Genomic DNA, 17,637 nt, shown 5'->3' on the forward strand with positions numbered 1-17,637 from the left:
CGAATAATTGATGGAATGTGTTTTAGGATTAACTATAAACAAGAATTACAGAAGAATATATCGAAGCTATATTATGAAAAATTGCTAAATGTGGAGACAAATTGTGTCCTTCAGTATTAAATGAGTTTGTGCACCTAGTACGGATAAAACAGTATCTGCAGCATCAGAAGAAACTTCGGATGTGTGTTTAGTATTTCATCGAAGTCAGCCGTCTATAAATAAACAAAAAATCACTATAGGGAAATTACCTACGAAGACGTTCTTGGTAAAGAAACACAGGACCCAAATACGTATGTAGGCTTAATATGCACTACATCTGTGTTTAAAAATCGCTATAGTTGCCTTGGACTAACGACGAGCGATTATCAATATAACCTGTACAGCCTGTACGCTTTCCAAAGCTGTTATCCATGAAAGAGCGAAACGACGTTTCGTGAACCAAATACAATTTAAGAGCGAAACAATTAATAACATTACCTGGGTCAACAGAAACATCCGATCTCACGCGTCGGCTTTGACCCGTGACGTAAGGGTGTTGTGGTGTGTGACGTCATTACGGCGCGGAGTTTGGTTTGTGAGTGTGGCGTGTTTCTAGATGTCGTGTTGTTGTTTGTTGTGCCCTCTGGTGGTATGTTCATGGTTTTCGTTTGTTTGGTGTGTTGGGCTCAGTTTGCTGTTGCACAGTGGTGAGTGCTGCGTGCGTCTTTTTGAAGCGGAATTTGTATCAGTGAGTTAACGGTTTTGTGTGATGGTTAATGTAATGATGATTGCTGTACGGCGGGTGAGTTTGTTATTAAGTGTATTCGGTTGTGGTTTTTTGTTCAGGAATGGATATGAAAGACCGGATTAATAGTTCTCGGTTGAGGGCTATGATGGGGGAGACAGCTTTAGAGCTGATTAAATTTCTTCAGCCATTTGGCTTAATTGCCGAAGTCGTGGAGTGCGGTGTGTGCCGCGAACCAATGAAATTGGTTAAAGTTCCGGCCTCTCGGACCAGGGACGGTTAAATGTGGCGCTGTCGCAAAGATGACATATGGCGTTCCATACGGTGCGGTACCTGGTTCGAGAAGTCTAGACTGGGCATGCGTGAGATTGTGCTTGTTACATATTATTTTTGTTATAGATCCCCACAGAGTTTTTGCGCGCATGAGACTGGTGTGAGTGAGAGGACTGTTTTAGGTTGGTATTCCTTTTGTCGTGAAGTGTGTTCGGAATTTATTAAGTACAGGGGTAAGTTGGGGGGGCATGGGGTGGTTGTGGAGGTGGACGAGTCACAGTTTGGGAAAAGGAAGTATGGGAGGGGGAAGTCTGTGGCTGGTCTTTCGGTGTGGGGGGCAGTTGTTCCGGGGGGTGGGGGTTCCGAATGTGTTTTTAGGGTTGTGGAAGGGAGGTCGAAGGCTGAATTAGTGGGGTTAATTGAGGAATATATAGAGCCGGGGTCCACAATAGTTTCTGATGCTTGTTCTTCCTATAGGGGGTTGGGTGAGAGGGGATTTAATCATTTAGTAGTGAACCATAGTTTAGAGTTTAAGAATTATGATACAGGGGCTTGTACTAATACAATTGGGGGGAATGTGGGGGGCGGTTAAGTGAAGTTCTTGGGAGGGGGAAGAGGCGCTCTTCCAACCTTCAGTCTCATTTAGATGAGTACTGTTGGCGGAAGAGTGTCCCAGAGGGCTATTGTATTGTTCTGGATTTTTAAGGGCTGTGGGTAAAATGTATAGGCCGAAAGTGGTTAGTTGGGGTGGGCTGGGTAGGTGGGTGGGTGGCTGTGGTTCAGGGGGGGTGGGTGGTTTATTTTGTTGTATAGTATTTGTTAAGGTGGGGGGGAGGGGGAGTGTATTTATTTTTTGTTTTAGTTGTGGAGGATCTATTTTGTTGAAGTTTTTGTTGAGTTGTGTGATTGAGATGTTTTTTATGTTGTATTTGGTTTTTGTTTGTGGATTTTTTATTTTGGGGTTGTGGGGGGGGGGGGAGGGGGTTGAGGTGTGGGTGGGTTGGGTTTTTCTTTTGGTTCAGTATTTTTTCTTGGTTTGTGTGTGTGTGTGTGTGTGCGTGTGCGTGTGCGTGTGCATGTGCGTGTGCTTGTGTGTGTGTGTGTGTACGTTTGCGTGTGCATTTGTGTGTGATTGTGGTGGCCAATCTACACTCCTGGAAATTGAAATAAGAACACCGTGAATTCATTGTCCCAGGAAGGGGAAACTTTATTGACACATTCCTGGGGTCAGATACATCACATGATCACACTGACAGAACCACAGGCACATAGACACAGGCAACAGAGCATGCACAATGTCGGCACTAGTACAGTGTATATCCACCTTTCGCAGCAATGCAGGCTGCTATTCTCCCATGGAGACGATCGTAGAGATGCTGTATGTAGTCCTGTGGAACGGCTTGCCATGCCATTTCCACCTGGCGCCTCAGTTGGACCAGCGTTCGTGCTGGACGTGCAGACCGCGTGAGACGACGCTTCATCCAGTCCCAAACATGCTCAATGGGGGACAGATCCGGAGATCTTGCTGGCCAGGGTAGTTGACTTACACCTTCTAGAGCACGTTGGGTGGCACGGGATACATGCGGACGTGCATTGTCCTGTTGGAACAGCAAGTTCCCTTGCCGGTCTAGAAATGGTAGAACGATGGGTTCGATGACGGTTTGGATGTACCGTGCACTATTCAGTGTCCGCTCGACGATCACCAGTGGTGTACGGCCAGTGTAGGAGATCGCTCCCCACACCATGATGCCGGGTGTTGGCCCTGTGTGCCTCGGTCGTATGCAGTCCTGATTGTGGCGCTCACCTGCACGGCGCCAAACACGCATACGACCATCATTGGCACCAAGGCAGAAGCGACTCTCATCGCTGAAGACGACACGTCTCCATTCGTCCCTCCATTCACGCCTGTCGCGACACCATTGGAGGCGGGCTGCACGATGTTGGGGCGTGAGCGGAAGACGGCCTAACGGTGTGCGGGACCGTAGCCCAGCTTCATGGAGACGGTTGCGAATGGTCCTCGCCGATACCCCAGGAGCAACAGTGTCCCTAATTTGCTGGGAAGTGGCGGTGCGGTCCCCTACGGCACTGCGTAGGATCCTACGGTCTTGGCGTGCATCCGTGCGTCGCTGCGGTCCGGTCCCAGGTCGACGGGCACGTGCACCTTCCGCCGACCACTGGCGACAACATCGATGTACTGTGGAGACCTCACGCCCCACGTGTTGAGCAATTCGGCGGTACGTCCACCCGGCCTCCCGCATGCCCACTATACGCCCTCGCTCAAAGTCCGTCAACTGCGCATACGGTTCACGTCCACGCTGTCGCGGCATGCTACCAGTGTTAAAGACTGCGATGGAGCTCCGTATGCCACGGCAAACTGGCTGACACTGACGGCGGCGGTGCACAAATGCTGCGCAGCTAGCGCCATTCGACGGCCAACACCGCGGGTCCTGGTGTGTCCGCTGTGCCGTGCGTGTGATCATTGCTTGTACAGCCCTCTCGCAGTGTCCGGAGCAAGTATGGTGGGTCTGACACACCGGTGTCAATGTGTTCTTTTTTCCATTTCCAGGAGTGTAGTTTGTGTGGCTGGAACTTTCTTGTGGTAAGTTCCCTTTTGTTTGTTTTTGGCGTACGTGTTGTGTTTTGGGGTATAGGGAAGTGTTTCATTGAAATTTGTGGCTGTGAAGGTTGGTATTGGTATTCGTATTGGGAGATGTTTTTGAGTTACATAGGTCAAGGGTAGTGGTCGATCCTAAGTTATGGGATTGGTAGCTGCTGTTGAGCTATATAGTTGGAGGGAAGTGTTCAATCTCAATGTTTGGTGGAGTATGTTGATTTTTGTAATGGGAGATGGGATCGGGAGTTGCTGTTGAGCTATATAGGTCAAGGGAAGTGTTCGATCCCAATTTATGGGATCGGGAGCTGCTGTAGATATATGTAGGTGAAGGGAAGTGTTTGTTCGCAATGTTTTGCGGTGTGTTTTGATTTTTGTATTGGGGGATGGGATCGGGAGATGCTGTTGAGCTATATAGGTCAAGGGAAGTGTTCGATCCCAATTTATGGGATCGGGAGCTGCTGTAGATATATGTAGGTTAAGGGAAGTGTTTGTTCGCTGTTTTGCGGTGTATTTTGATTTTTGTATTGGGGGATGGGATCGGGAGATGCTGTTGAGCTATATAGGTTAAGGGAAGTGTTCGATCCCAATTTATGGGATCGGGAGCTACTGTAGATCTATATAGGTCAAGGGAAGTGTCCGATTCCAGATAAGAATGTGTTTTGTGGTATTTGGTGAGTTTTGTGATGTCGATTTTTTTCGTCGTCTTGCGTGGTTTTGTATGGCGGTGGGTGGCTAAATTTGTTTATATTTAGTTTCTGCCCACCCAAAAACCCCCAATTTCCCACGCTTGTCCCGTTAGAGTCATTAGGCTTTTTGTGAAACCTGTGTGTGTGTTGTTTTTCTATGTATTTTCGTCTTTATGATACGTATGCAACGTTTTTATATCCGCCATATTGGAATTGTCGTTTATGGTCGTTTCCGCCATATTTGTGACGTCATGGGTCAAAGCCGACGGGTAGGATCGGACGCTTCTGTATTTCCCATTATCTGACAATGGGCACCGATTTAAGTCAATGGGAACTGTTGAAAATTTGTGCCAGACCACGATTAGAACCCGAGTCTCCCGGTTACTAGGCAGATGCAATGATCACTGTGTCCGAATTTCGCAGTGGTCAACCCAATTGCACGAAATGCCCATGCATGCCGTCCGTCAGAACCAAATTCCCAATTCCTCCACAGACTGCTAATGTCGTGCTCCTTGCACATTATCCTCCTCGCCTTAATTATACACTATATGCCCAAAAAAACAGACACCGAATATATACAAACTTGGCCTTACGAACATTGCAGACGCCGTCTATGTAACACACGTCACACTTCAAAGAATTTACCAATACATTGCATTGTTTGCTATAGACCACGAATCAATTAACGTAAAAAAAAGCTCTGCTTCTAATGAGATCTTGATTCCGAGTTAAAAAAAAGAAAAAAATCACTAATAAGTCGCCTGTATATTTTAGTTGCTGCCGAAAGAGGAGAACTACTATTTTCCCACAAACGGAAATATAGTAAAAATTCTATTTCGGCTAGTTTCGGCGGTTATTAAAAATTGTAGTGAGAGTTGCATAGTGGACTCTCCCCTCCCCTGACCTCCCCCCCCCCCTCCCCAGAAACGTAGTTTTCGTCGCTTTTGTGCGACTTTTGTATACAGCTAGAGAAAGTGTTTTAAATATGGCGCGGACGGAAACACTTGGCTACGCTACAGGGCAATCTGCTCGCACAACGTTTACTCGTCGTTCATAATCAATGGCACAAACAACTCTCAATCAAATTATGCCCTTCCAACCTAATTTGGATCTCGGGCTACACTACTCATCGACCTGTCATCACAACCAAAATTCATTGAGATAGGGGGGGGGGGCGGATTTCCTGTATCTCTCTCTAGGCGAAACTGTCAGTTATTGTAGATTGATTGTCAGTCTCAACTACAAGATTTACTAATGATAAACACTTTTGAGACGGCTCATAATTTTAGAATAGTTCTCTTCGTCTTACTTGGCATAAATTGTTCGCTGGCGTCCCAGCAGCTAGCTCCCTCAGTATGTGCTTCTGCCATCGCACCACGCCAGTCTGTTGTTGTCCTAGCAGACCCAACGCACCGCACATCCGACATCTTCGGAACCACTCACTGGTCAGTTAGCAACTGAACTGGGCACTGTTTACATCTTAAAAGGAAAACTATGCAAAGATGTACACTCAAATGGCACGACTGAGTAGCACACACACAGTAATATCTGTGGAATGTACATCCACACGCGCAGAACGAAATTCTTCTCGCGAACGTACATCGTCACCGAAAAAAAATCTCGTGACTATATTCCGGCGTTACGGCCAGGCTCTCATTCAAATGAGCAAAAAATGGTACATTTGGAAATTTTTTTGAGGCAATGAAAATACATTCGAAGGATCTGTTTGGGAATTACGAGTGATCATACTATGAGATTTATTTTAGATTTTCAGCAAAAAAAAAAAAAATGGTGCCGTAATTATGATTTGATCAAGGGCCTACGAGTCTGAAGTACGCCGACTGCGTGCAGTGTGGCCTCTCAGATGTTACCTGAAATCAAAAATCAAAAATGGATAACAGCAGTTGATACCACATTAAATTTATCGGAGCTCATACTTCTCTCAAATTAAAAATGGATAACATCAGTCGATATTACATAAAATTTATGGGAGCTCATAACTAACCACAATGAAACAACCTTAAATTTAACGATATGGTGATAATTCGAACTTTGGGGGTTTGTTTCACTCCTTATGCCTTAACAAAAATTGCTTAGTATTAACAAATGTGATATATTATAGGTATAAGCTCCTAAGAAAAGTGTTTACTTTTCGGGGTGATAGGTAGAATTTAAGCGGTTCTAACCATTTTTAGTTTATGCTGCATGCCGTTCTGAGAAAATCGTTTCTCGAAAAAAAAAAAAACTTGAAGGTTTAGGGAAAACTTTTAGTTGTATTATTACTTCAGTTTGCATGAACTAAGTGTTACATATATATTGAATGTCGCTCAACACGAATCTGAAGTTAGATTTTCAATATTCAAAACGGCTAATCCAATATGGACGACCAAGGATTATGTTTTGACCAATTTTTTTACCAAAAATGTATTTTCGTTATTTACGTTTAGTCTGCAATTCAGGGAGTACTTACCAACCCTTCTTCTAGCTCGAATTGTTCCTAGATAGCAATTCCCTGTTCTTCTTGGCAGGAAAAGCCGATCTGTCTAATAATCTGGATATGCAGCACTAGGCAGCCTGCACTCGTCATTCGTCCGTATTGTCGGCGAGTATGTTTGAATGCATTCTGCAGCATGAATCATTTTGTGCACGTGCGTCACGGGACGAGTTTTCATCTATATCTATATGTATACCCTGGAAAACACATTTAAGTGCCTAGCAAAGGGTTCATCGAATCACCTTTACAGTTGGTAATTAATTGAAACCCTCAGCTGCCGATAGGTGTTGTTGATATACCTCGATGGGGACAGTTGAAAATGTGTGCCCCGACCGGGACTCGAACCCGGAATCTCCTGCTCACATGGCAGAAGCTCTATCCATCTAAGCCACCGAGGACACAAATGAATAGCACGACTGCAGGAACTTATCCCTTGCACGCTTCCCGTGAGACCCACATTTCCAACTGTCCACAATCTACATACGTAATGTACCTAATAGGTATTTGCCCATCCACTTATTACTAGCGCACACTGAGGTGGTGATTCCCGTAAGAGTTCGTGGAGCCTGTGCCCGTTCGCACAGACGGTCAGTAGCTGGGTAGCCTTTAACTATATATATGAAGATAGTAAATGTTCTCGAAAGAACAGGCGCCACTGACGACCGTGCAGCTTCTCTAGAATAAATGATAATTAATTGAAACCCACGGCTGCCGACAGGTGTTGGTTCAAATGGCTCTGAGCACTATGCGACTTCTGAGGTCATCAGTCGCCTAGAACTTAGAACTAATTAAACCTAACTAACCTAAGGACATCACACACATCCATGCCCGAGGCAGGATTCGAACCTGCGACCGTAGCGGTCACTCGGTTCCAGACTGTAACGCCTAGAACCACACGGCAAAGTCATCATCAATGGTATCTGTTCTTTCGAGAGCGGTTACTATCTTCATATACCTTCACAATTAACTATTATTCCAATCTCGTATAGCGATCGGAAAGAACGAATATCTACATCTCTCCGTGCGAGCTCTGATTTCCCTTATTTTATCGAGGTGATCGTTTCTCCCTATGTAGGTCGGTTCAACAAAATATTTTCGCATTCGGAGGAGAAAGTTGGTGATTGGAATTTCGTCGCAACGAAAAACGCCTTTGTTTTAATGATGTCCAGCCCAAATCCTGTATCATTTCAGTGACACTCTCCCATATTTCGCGATATAACCTGCTGCCCTTCTTTGAACTTTATCGATGTACTCCGACAATCCTATCTGGTAAGGATCCAACACCGCGCAGCAGTATTCTAAAAGCGGACGGACAAGCGTACCTGAGCATAGTGTTTCCGACTCAAGTGTGTCCCATGGCAACCGTCTGTCTATGGGAAGCTCCTATGGAACCAAACTGCTGAGGTTCAAAATGGCTCTGAGCACTATGGGGCTCAACTGCTGTGGTCATCAGTCCCCTAGAACTTAGAACTACTTAAACCTAACTAACCTAAGGACATCACACACATCCATGCCCGAGGCAGGATTCGAACCTGCGACCGTAGCAGTCGCACGGTTCCTGACTGCGCGCCTAGATCCGCGAGACCACCGCGGCCAGCTAACTGCTGAGGTCATCAGTCCCTATGCTTACACACTACTTACAGTAACTTATGTTAAGGACACACACACACACACACACACACACACACACACACACACACACACACACACACACACACGCCCGAGAGAGGACTCGAACCTCGTAGCCAATCGTAGCGACGGGGGGAGCCGCGCGAACCGGTGTAAGGCGTTTGAGACAGCACAGCTGCACCGCGCGGATCATGGCAACCGTGACACTGCTTCAAACAATGGGCTGTAGAAACTTTTGTAAAGCACGGATTACAAAAACCCTTTCCGTTCCAAGAGTCTAGACAAGTGCACCTTTAAAAAAATGCAACTACAAAGAAATTGAATTTTCGAACGTTTTGAATGAGAACCTGACCTTAAGGAACACCGTTGATCAAATGTCGCAGGTATTATGTACCCAGGTTTCACATGTGGGTTAACAGTTTCTAATCAATATCCGCAATAAGCAGGGCTTAAAACTTTGAAGCGTTAAATTTCAAGGGCCGTTCTCTTGTTTGCAAATAGTTTCACAGCGGATATTTCTCTAGTTTTTTTGCTATAGGAATTTTATTTTTTTGTGGTTTTAGGGCGCACAACTTCAATGGTCATTAGCGCCCAGACTACGTTAGGAAGGCACCGCGAGGCACAAGTTTAAAACAGCAACTAAAAGGGAAAACACGATAAAAGACAGACTGACAGGCATAGAATGAAAAAAAACCGCATAATCAAATGTCCTTAGAGAGGTTTGTCAAGTTGATAAAACGAAGAACGCGAGCAGCTGCTCGTGGGTCATCCGCTAAAATGGCATCTAGAGTACATGGCAGGCCAAGATCAAGACGCAGTGTGTTAAAATCCGGACAGGACGTTAAAATGTGGCGGACCGTCAGCGATTGCCCACATGGGCAGAACGGCGCCGGCGCAGCCGTCAGCAGATGGCGATGGCTGAACCGGCAGTGTCCAATTCGTAACCGGGCCAAAACGACCTCCTCCCGTCGAGAAGGGCAGAAGGAGGACGTCCAAGCCACGGGAAGAGGTTTCAAGGCCCGAAGCTTGTTGTCCGTAAGTGCAGCCCAATCGGCATGCCACAGCGATAAAATGCGCCGACAAATGACCCTGCTACAATTTGACGAAGGGACACAACAAGAAGCTGTCCGAGGCTGGAGGACCGCAGCCTTGGCCGCGGCATCTGCAGCTTCGTTCCCAGGGATACCGACATGGCCAGGAACCCACATAAAGCTAACCGGAGAACCGACGTCCACCAGCTGCTGAAGAGAGCGTTGGATCCGGTGCACGAAAGGGTGAACCGGATACGGATCACTGAGGCTCTGGATGGCGCTCAGGGAATCGGAGCATATAACATAAGCAGAATGTCGGTGGCGACAGATGTAAAGAACAGCCTGGTAGAGGGCAAAGAGCTCAGCTGTGAAGACCGAACAATGGCCATGGAGCCGGTATTTGAAACTTTGTGCCCCGACAATGAAAGAACACCCGACCCCGTCATTGGTCTTAGAGCGATTTGTATAAATGAAGGTCATATTAATGAACTTCGAACGAAGTTCGACAAAACGGGAGTGGTAGACCGAACCGGGGGTAAACTCCTTTGGGAGCGAGCTGAGGTCAAGGTGAACGCTAACCTGAGCCTGGAGCCAAGGTGGCGTGTGGCTCTCGCCCACTCGAAAGGTTGCAGGGAGTGAAAAATTAAGGTGTTGAAGGAGGCGACGAAAGCGAACTCCAGAGGGTAGCAGGGCAGAGACATACAACCCGTATTGACGGTCGAGAGAGTCGTCAAAACAGGAACGATAAGACGGGTGGTCGGGCATTGACAGCAGCCGACAGGCATACCGACAAAGCAGTATATCGCGCCGGTAGGTGAGTGGCAATTCACCAGCGTCAGCATGAAGACTCTCGACGGGACTAGTATAAAACGCTCCGATCGCAAGTCGTAAACCCCGATGTTGTATGGAGTTGAGGCGGCGTAAGATGGATGGCCGTGCAGAGGAGTACACGAAGCTCCCATAATCCAGCTTGGAGCGGACGATCGACCGATAGAGACGAAGTAGGACGGTTCGATCCGCTCCCCACGACATACCACTGAGAACACGGAGGACATTTAGAGAACGGGTACAACGGGCAGCCAAATATGACACATGTGGAGACCAGCTAAGTTTCCTGTCAAATGTAAGACCTAAAAATTTTGTTGTCTCCACGAATGGGAGAGCAACGGGACCGAGTCGTAAGGACGGTGGGAGAAACTCTTTGTAGCGCCAGAAGTTAATACAGACCGTCTTCTCGGCAGAAAAACGGAAGCCATTGACGACACTCCAGGAGTAAAGTTGGTCAAGAGAACACTGAAGACAGCGCTCCAGGAAATATGTACGCTGCGCGCTGCAGTAGATGGTAAAATCGTCCACGAAAAGGGAGCCTGATACATCAGCTGGGAGGCAATCCATTATTGGATTGATCGCTATGGCGAAGAGAGCGACGCTCAAAACTGAGCCCTGTGGCACCCCATTCTCCTGGCGAAAGGTGTCTGACAGGACAGAACCCACACGTGCCCTGAACTGTCGCTCCATTAAAAAGGAACGAATAAAAAGAGGGAGGCGACCGCGAAGGCCCCATGTATGCATGGTGCGGAGAATGCCCGCCCTCCAACAGGTGTCGTAAGCCTTCTCCAAATCAAAGAACACAGCCGCGGTCGGGCGCTTCCGCAAGAAGTTATTCATAATGAAGGTCGACAAGGTAACCAGATGGTCAACAGCAGAGCGGCGCCTACGAAATCCACATTGTACATTGGTAAGTAGGCGTCGAGACTCGAGCAGCCAAACCAAACGAGAGTTAACCATTCGCTCCATCACTTTACAGACACAGCTGGTAAGCGAGATGGGTCGATAACTGGAAGGCAAGTGCTTGTCCTTCCCCGGCTTAGGAATCGGGACAACAATAGACTCGCGCCAGCATGCGGGAACATGTCCCTCAATCCAGATGCGATTGTAAGTACGAAGAAGAAAACCTATACCCGTAGGAGAAAGGTTCTTCAGCATCTGAATCAGGCCCTCGAGCGGAGGACCGTGACCGGGCAAGTGCGTTTTCGAGTTCCCGCATGGTGAATGGGTTCAAATGGCTCTGAGCACTATGGGACTCAACTGCTGTGGGTATCAGTCCCCTAGAACTTAGAACTACGTAAACCTAACTAACCTAAGCACAACACACACATCCATGCCCGAGGCAGGATTCGAACCTGCGACCGTGGCAGTCGCACGGCTCCGGACTGCGCGCCTAGAACCGCGAGACCACCGCGGCCGGCATGGTGAATGGGGCATTATAACTTTCACGATTCGAGGAGCGGAAATTAGGTGGCCTAGCCTCCTCTGCCTGTTTGCGGGGGAGGAAGGCAGGATGGTAATGAGCGGAGCTCGAAACCTCTGCGAAAAAGCGGCCGAAGGCATTGGACACATCCTCAGGGGCCACAAGGACGTCATTCGCGACCGTCAAGCCAGAAACTGGTGAGTGGACCTTAGTGCCAGAAAGACGGCGCAGGCTACCCCAGACAACAGAAGAAGAAGTAAAACTGTTGAAGGTGCTTGTGAAAGCAGCCCAGCTGGCTTTCTTGCTTTCTTTAAGAATACGACGACACTGTGCACGTAATCGTTTATAATTGATACAATTCGCCACTGTAGGGTGGCGTTTAAAGGTGCGTAAAGCACGTCGACGAGCACGTAAAGCGTCTCTACATGCTGCGGTCCACCAGGGGACCGGTACGCGACGTGGAGAAGAAGTAGGGTGAGGGATGGAATATTCAGCAACAGTGAGAATGACTTCCGTGAGGTGTGCGACCTGACGATCGCAGCTTGTGAAGGTTTGATCCTGAAATGTCGCCCTGGAAGAGAAGAGCCCCCAGTCTGCCTTGGTCCAACTAGATGAGCACGGAGAGGGGGTATGCTGCAGGAGATGGATAACACACGGCAAGTGGTCGCTCGAATATGTATCAGAAAGTGCATACTACTCAAACCGGCGTGCAAGTTGGGTAGTACATATAGAGAGGTCTAAATGGTAATAGGTGTGAGATGTGTCCGAAAGAAAAGTAGGGGCGCCAGTATTGAGGCAGACAAGATTGAGCTGGTTGAAAAGGTCTGCTAACAGGGAGCCCCTCGGGCAGGATGCTGGAGAGCCCCAAAGGGGATGGTGGGCATTGAAGTCTCCAGTTAACAAAAATGGTGCAGGTAGCTGAGCAATAATTTGCATCATGTCTGCCCTGGTAACGGCAGACGACGATGGAGTGTAAACGGTACAAATGGAAAATGTAAAAGTGGGGAGAGTAATTCGGATGGCAACTGCCTGCAGGCCGGTGTGCAACGTGATGGGATCGTAGTAAATATCATCCCGGACCAGCAACATAACCCCTCCATGAGCCGGAATACCTACCACAGGGGGTAGGTCAAACCGCACAGAGGTGTAGTGTGCCAAGGCAATTTGATCGCATGGGCGTAGCTTCGTTTCCTGGAGGGCTACGACGAGCGGACGGTGCAAGCGGAGCAGCAACTTCAAGTCCTCTCGGTTGGAGCGAATGCTGCGAATATTCCAGTGAATAAGTGCCATCGTAAGAAGAAAAAGAAGATGAAAGAAGGGGTCACCTAGAAGGCCGCTGAGGGCCTGGCTTCGAGCGAGCACTGCCGCCGCTATCAGTAGGCGGACAGTCATCGTCCATTGGTTCTATAGGTTCACCGGCCATCTTGGTAAGATGGCCGGGAGGGGGAGCTTCCTCCGCCGGTGAACGGCCAGATGTTCGGCTACCAGCGGTGCGGCCAGGCGAAACGGATGACGGCCTGGGGCGGCAACCGCTGGGTGGCGCAGGAGAAGAAATGCGCCGTGGCGGAGAAGGAGAACTGTGCTTCCTATGAGCCTTCTTGGAAGGTCGTTTGGTGGAAGTACCGGTCGAAGGCTGGGAGGTCGAGGTACGTAGGAAGTCTGCACGGGACGGTTCCTTCTTGAAGGCCCGTGCATCTGACTTCTGGGTCTTCGTCTTAGCAGAAGCTGATGAAGGGGCTTGTGTCTGTGGGGTGATGGGAGGAAGAGAAGACGTCGACCGCGCGATCTTAGCACTGGCCGAACGGACGACCGTGGTGCTGAAGGTCAGATCGCATGTCTGGGTTGCCACCTCCCTGGTAGTCCGAGGAGAGGCGAGGACAGTACTGTATTTCTCCGCTGGGAGCAGTGTGAGCTTCCTACTAGCTAATAGCTTGCGAGCAGCCGAGGTGGACACTTTCTCTTTGACCCGAATTCCTTATAGACGGGACAGTCGCGGGAGGACGCTGCATGGTCACCCTGACAGTTCACACAACGAGGAGACGGAGGTGGACAGTCACCCTCATGGGCATCCCTGCCACAAGTGACACATTTAGCCGCATTGGAACAAGACTGGCGAGTGTGATTAAAACGCTGACACTGGTAGCAGCGCGTAGGTGTCGGGACGTAGGGGCGAACAGAAATAACCTCGTAGCCCGCTTTGATGCGCGATGGCAGCTTAACACTATCAAACGTCAAGAAAAGTGTCCGGGTCGGTACAAGGTCATTGTTGACCTTTTTCATGACCCTATGGACAGCCGTCACGCCCTGCTCAGCGAGGAAAGACTGAATCTCCTCGTCAGTCAATCCGTCGAGTGATCTAGTATAGACCACACCACGAGACGAATTCAAAGTTCGGTGAGCCTCCACCCGGACAGGGAACGTGTACAGGAGTGTGGTTCGAAGCAGTTTCTGTGCCTGAAAGGCGCTCTCAGTTTCTAGTAACCATTACGCAACCTTGTACAAGACTTAACAGTACCGGCAATGGCATCTACGCCCTTCGGGATAACGAAAGGGTTGACAGAGGAAAAATCCTTTCCGTCCTCAGATCGAGAAACGACGAGGAACTGTGGGGCAGGCGGTAGTACTTTTGTCACTGGTGGCTGGTCATGTTTCCGTTTGTGGGCAGAAGTCGAGAGAGAAGAAGAGAAATCCATTGCGGAGGAATCCCCCATGATTGCCAGCGTCTCCGCTGGCGCGCTCCTTCCTTATGGGGACCCTCTCAGAGGGCACTCCCTCCTTAGGTGAATGTTTACACCTCAGGTCACACCTCCCGAGAAACAGACGGACGGACCAATCGGCATGGTCAGAAGGTATCAGCTCAGGCAATCACCCCTCCCTGGGCCTGGCCTTTACCAGGGGGTACGTGCGGGCCTTACTTTTCTACCCAGGGCGGGGAATTACGCGTTACCCCGTCACCGGCTACGCGTGCGTGCGAACGCGTGGGTCGGCCTTCAGGCGCGCACAGAGAGGAAGGAAGAAGAGGAAGAGAGAGAGGACAGACTGTCTCAAACGCCGAGGCGGAGACCAGAGAAGGCAAGGAGAAGAAGGCAAGGAGAAGAAGGCAAGGAGAAGAAGGCAAGGAGAAGAAGGCAAGGGAAAGAGTAAGGAAGACAGTGAGATGGAGAAGAACAAAGAAAGGAACCAACCAAAGGAAGGAAGAAACGAGAAGTGAAAAACCAAAAAGACCACAAATATAGGTTGTGGAACCGTCCGTCTCTGGACGCAGGCGCTAACTACCCCCTTGAGGGGGATGGACTCCTTTTAGTCGCCTCTTACGACAGTCAGGAATACCTCGGGCCTATTCTAACCCCCGGACCCGCAGGGGGGGGGGGGGGCTACAGGAAAAGAAGGATAGCAATGGGTGGAGGGGGAGGGGAGACAGGGGGGAGGAATCTTGCGTCTCCCACCTTGGAATCTTCAGTACAGAATTTTTATTCATGACGAGATTCTCAGCCACTTGTAGAAGTGATTTCCCGTGATTCTGCAAAACTTTTCCTTTAGCCAATCGTAGCAACTAACTTTGGCACATAAATAAACTGTAGAGTGAACAACTTTTCTGGGAACACTTTTATTTTTAAAACCATGAGAGGTGGAGGGTATTTAGTTAGTCGTGATGCATTTCAAGTACTACCCACAACTACTTCTCAGATAAGAAAGCTAACTATCCAAAATAAGGATAAACACTTGTTACAAAACGCTCCTCTTGCCCAACCTCTCTACAGTACGGCACTTGATTGACCTGCACATTGCAACCTCAATTAAAATCAACCGAGAAAAAATGTGTGCACTTACTGGTTATAAATCACTTGAATGTTGCGCTCCTTACTTCTGAAATAGAAGACTTCAGGCTTTTAAATCTTGGTGTCCGAACACAACATGTGAAGCTATTATCCTTTCCATCACACCTCACAAGCAACTAATGTCACTCAGCTTTCTTAATGCTACCGAGTGTCACACAAAATACAGAATTTCTTTTCTCGTCAGTTACTCGCAAACGTGGACCCACCATTATGAGTGGCTGCAGTGTCTTAACCTACATAACCGTACAGATGGTTTCAGACAAGTGTTACTTGCAGAGGAGTAGGATAACAAGCTATCGGCCTGGCAATTGAGTTGGAGTTTGGCCGAAGCAACTTTAGGCATGAAGGAGATAACGATGTTTCACTCCGAGAATAATTTTGCCTGGGCTGTAAGCGGCGCACAGCTCAGCGTTTACAAAGTTGCCAATTAAATCTCATACCGGGAATACTATTATTAAGCCCACTTTCCACAGCAGCGAATGGAAGCGAACGCAACCGTACGAACATTTGCAGACCACTTGCCAGTATTCACTACCTTTCGTTTACGAGGTCTGTTCAAAAAATTCCGGAACTTTGTCCACAAAAATTTTCTACGCTTACCTTCACTTATTTGTATATGATCTCCCCCACGACTGATACACGGCTCCCAACACCGTTTCCACTTCCGGGAGCAGACTGTGTTCGCCTTTCGCTGGACTGCGCGTCTATCGTTAACAAATCATCGTCCTCTCAACTTGGTTTTCAACTTTGGAAATAAAAAAATGTCTGCAAGGGTCAAGCTGACCTGACAAGCTTTTTAGTTTTTGATCGTTGAGAACATTTCCCTACCCATTGCGATGACTAAACCTTGTTCTCAACGTCATAACTGCAGACCCACGTCTCATCACCAGTTATAATTTTCTGAAGGAGCATCTCGTTCTCATTTGGGTGGTCCTGAAGCTCTTCTCAGATTGCGAGGCGAAGGTCTTTCTGCTCTTGACTCATGAGCCGTGCCACGAATTTGGGGGCAACACCATAGTTTCCAAGATGCTGTATTAGGATTTCACGATCCAACTGCAATGTTACATTCTTGTGCAATCTCTCGGACAGTCAGTCTTCGTTCAGCACGCACAGTTTCGTGGACGTTCCTGACACAAGCGCTGTTGGCAGAAGTCGAAGGACGTCCTGGACGAGGGTCATCTTTAACTTCCGTCCGCCCTTTTCTAAACCCTGTGAACCATCCGTAGCACCGAGTACGGCTTAAGCAGTCATCACCATAGGCTTCCTGCATCATTTGGTGTGTCTCCGTAAAGGTGTTCTTGAGTTTAACTTTTAAGTTCCTATGGGACCAAACTGCTGAGGTCATCAGTCCCTAGGCTTGCACCCATGCCCGAGGGAGGACTCTAGCCTCTGACGGGGGGCAGCCGCACGAACCGTGGCAAGGCCCCTTAGACTGCGCGGCTACCCCGAGCGGCGGTTTTCTTGAGTTTCACGCAAAATTTATTTCAGGTGCATTGCTCCTCTAACTATCCGTTCTCGAAGTACGCCAACGGTGCGCCCCAACACGCCATTGGCACGAAATTACCAATGTTCCGAAATTTTTTTGAACACACCTCGCGTATTCCAAATTTAGGGTATGTTCTAGAAATTTTTAGCAAGTAGGCTTTCTCCGGATAGCTTGAAACGCGTACAGCGATAGCGAGGCATGACAGAATCTCTGACCAGAGAGTTGTTTATCGTTGCTAGTCAGCGCTTGACCGCGCGAGAGTTCAGTTCAGTTGCGAGTTGTAGTCGGTCGTTGTTGTGTGTGAGGAGTCGGCGGCCGTCGACATGGGTCTCTGGTCAAGATTCGGCACGAGGTATATTTTTAAATAAGGTAATGAAGCAGCATTGCGCACATGTGATAATGTAATGCATATTAACTGTAATTAATTTGTTGAACAATCGCCCCAATAATAATTTTGTTTTCAAACCAAGCATTTTAACAAAACAAACATTTTATTGAAAGAAAATTTCCCATGCATAACGATACACCGATTTATTTCGATATATCGATTTATAACGATATATTGATTTATTACATCGATTTATTTTGAGATACCGAAAAATTCGAGATA

This window comes from Schistocerca nitens, chromosome 12 (genome assembly GCF_023898315.1).
Source record: "Schistocerca nitens isolate TAMUIC-IGC-003100 chromosome 12, iqSchNite1.1, whole genome shotgun sequence".
In the NCBI taxonomy this organism is placed as follows: Eukaryota; Metazoa; Arthropoda; class Insecta; order Orthoptera; family Acrididae; genus Schistocerca; species Schistocerca nitens.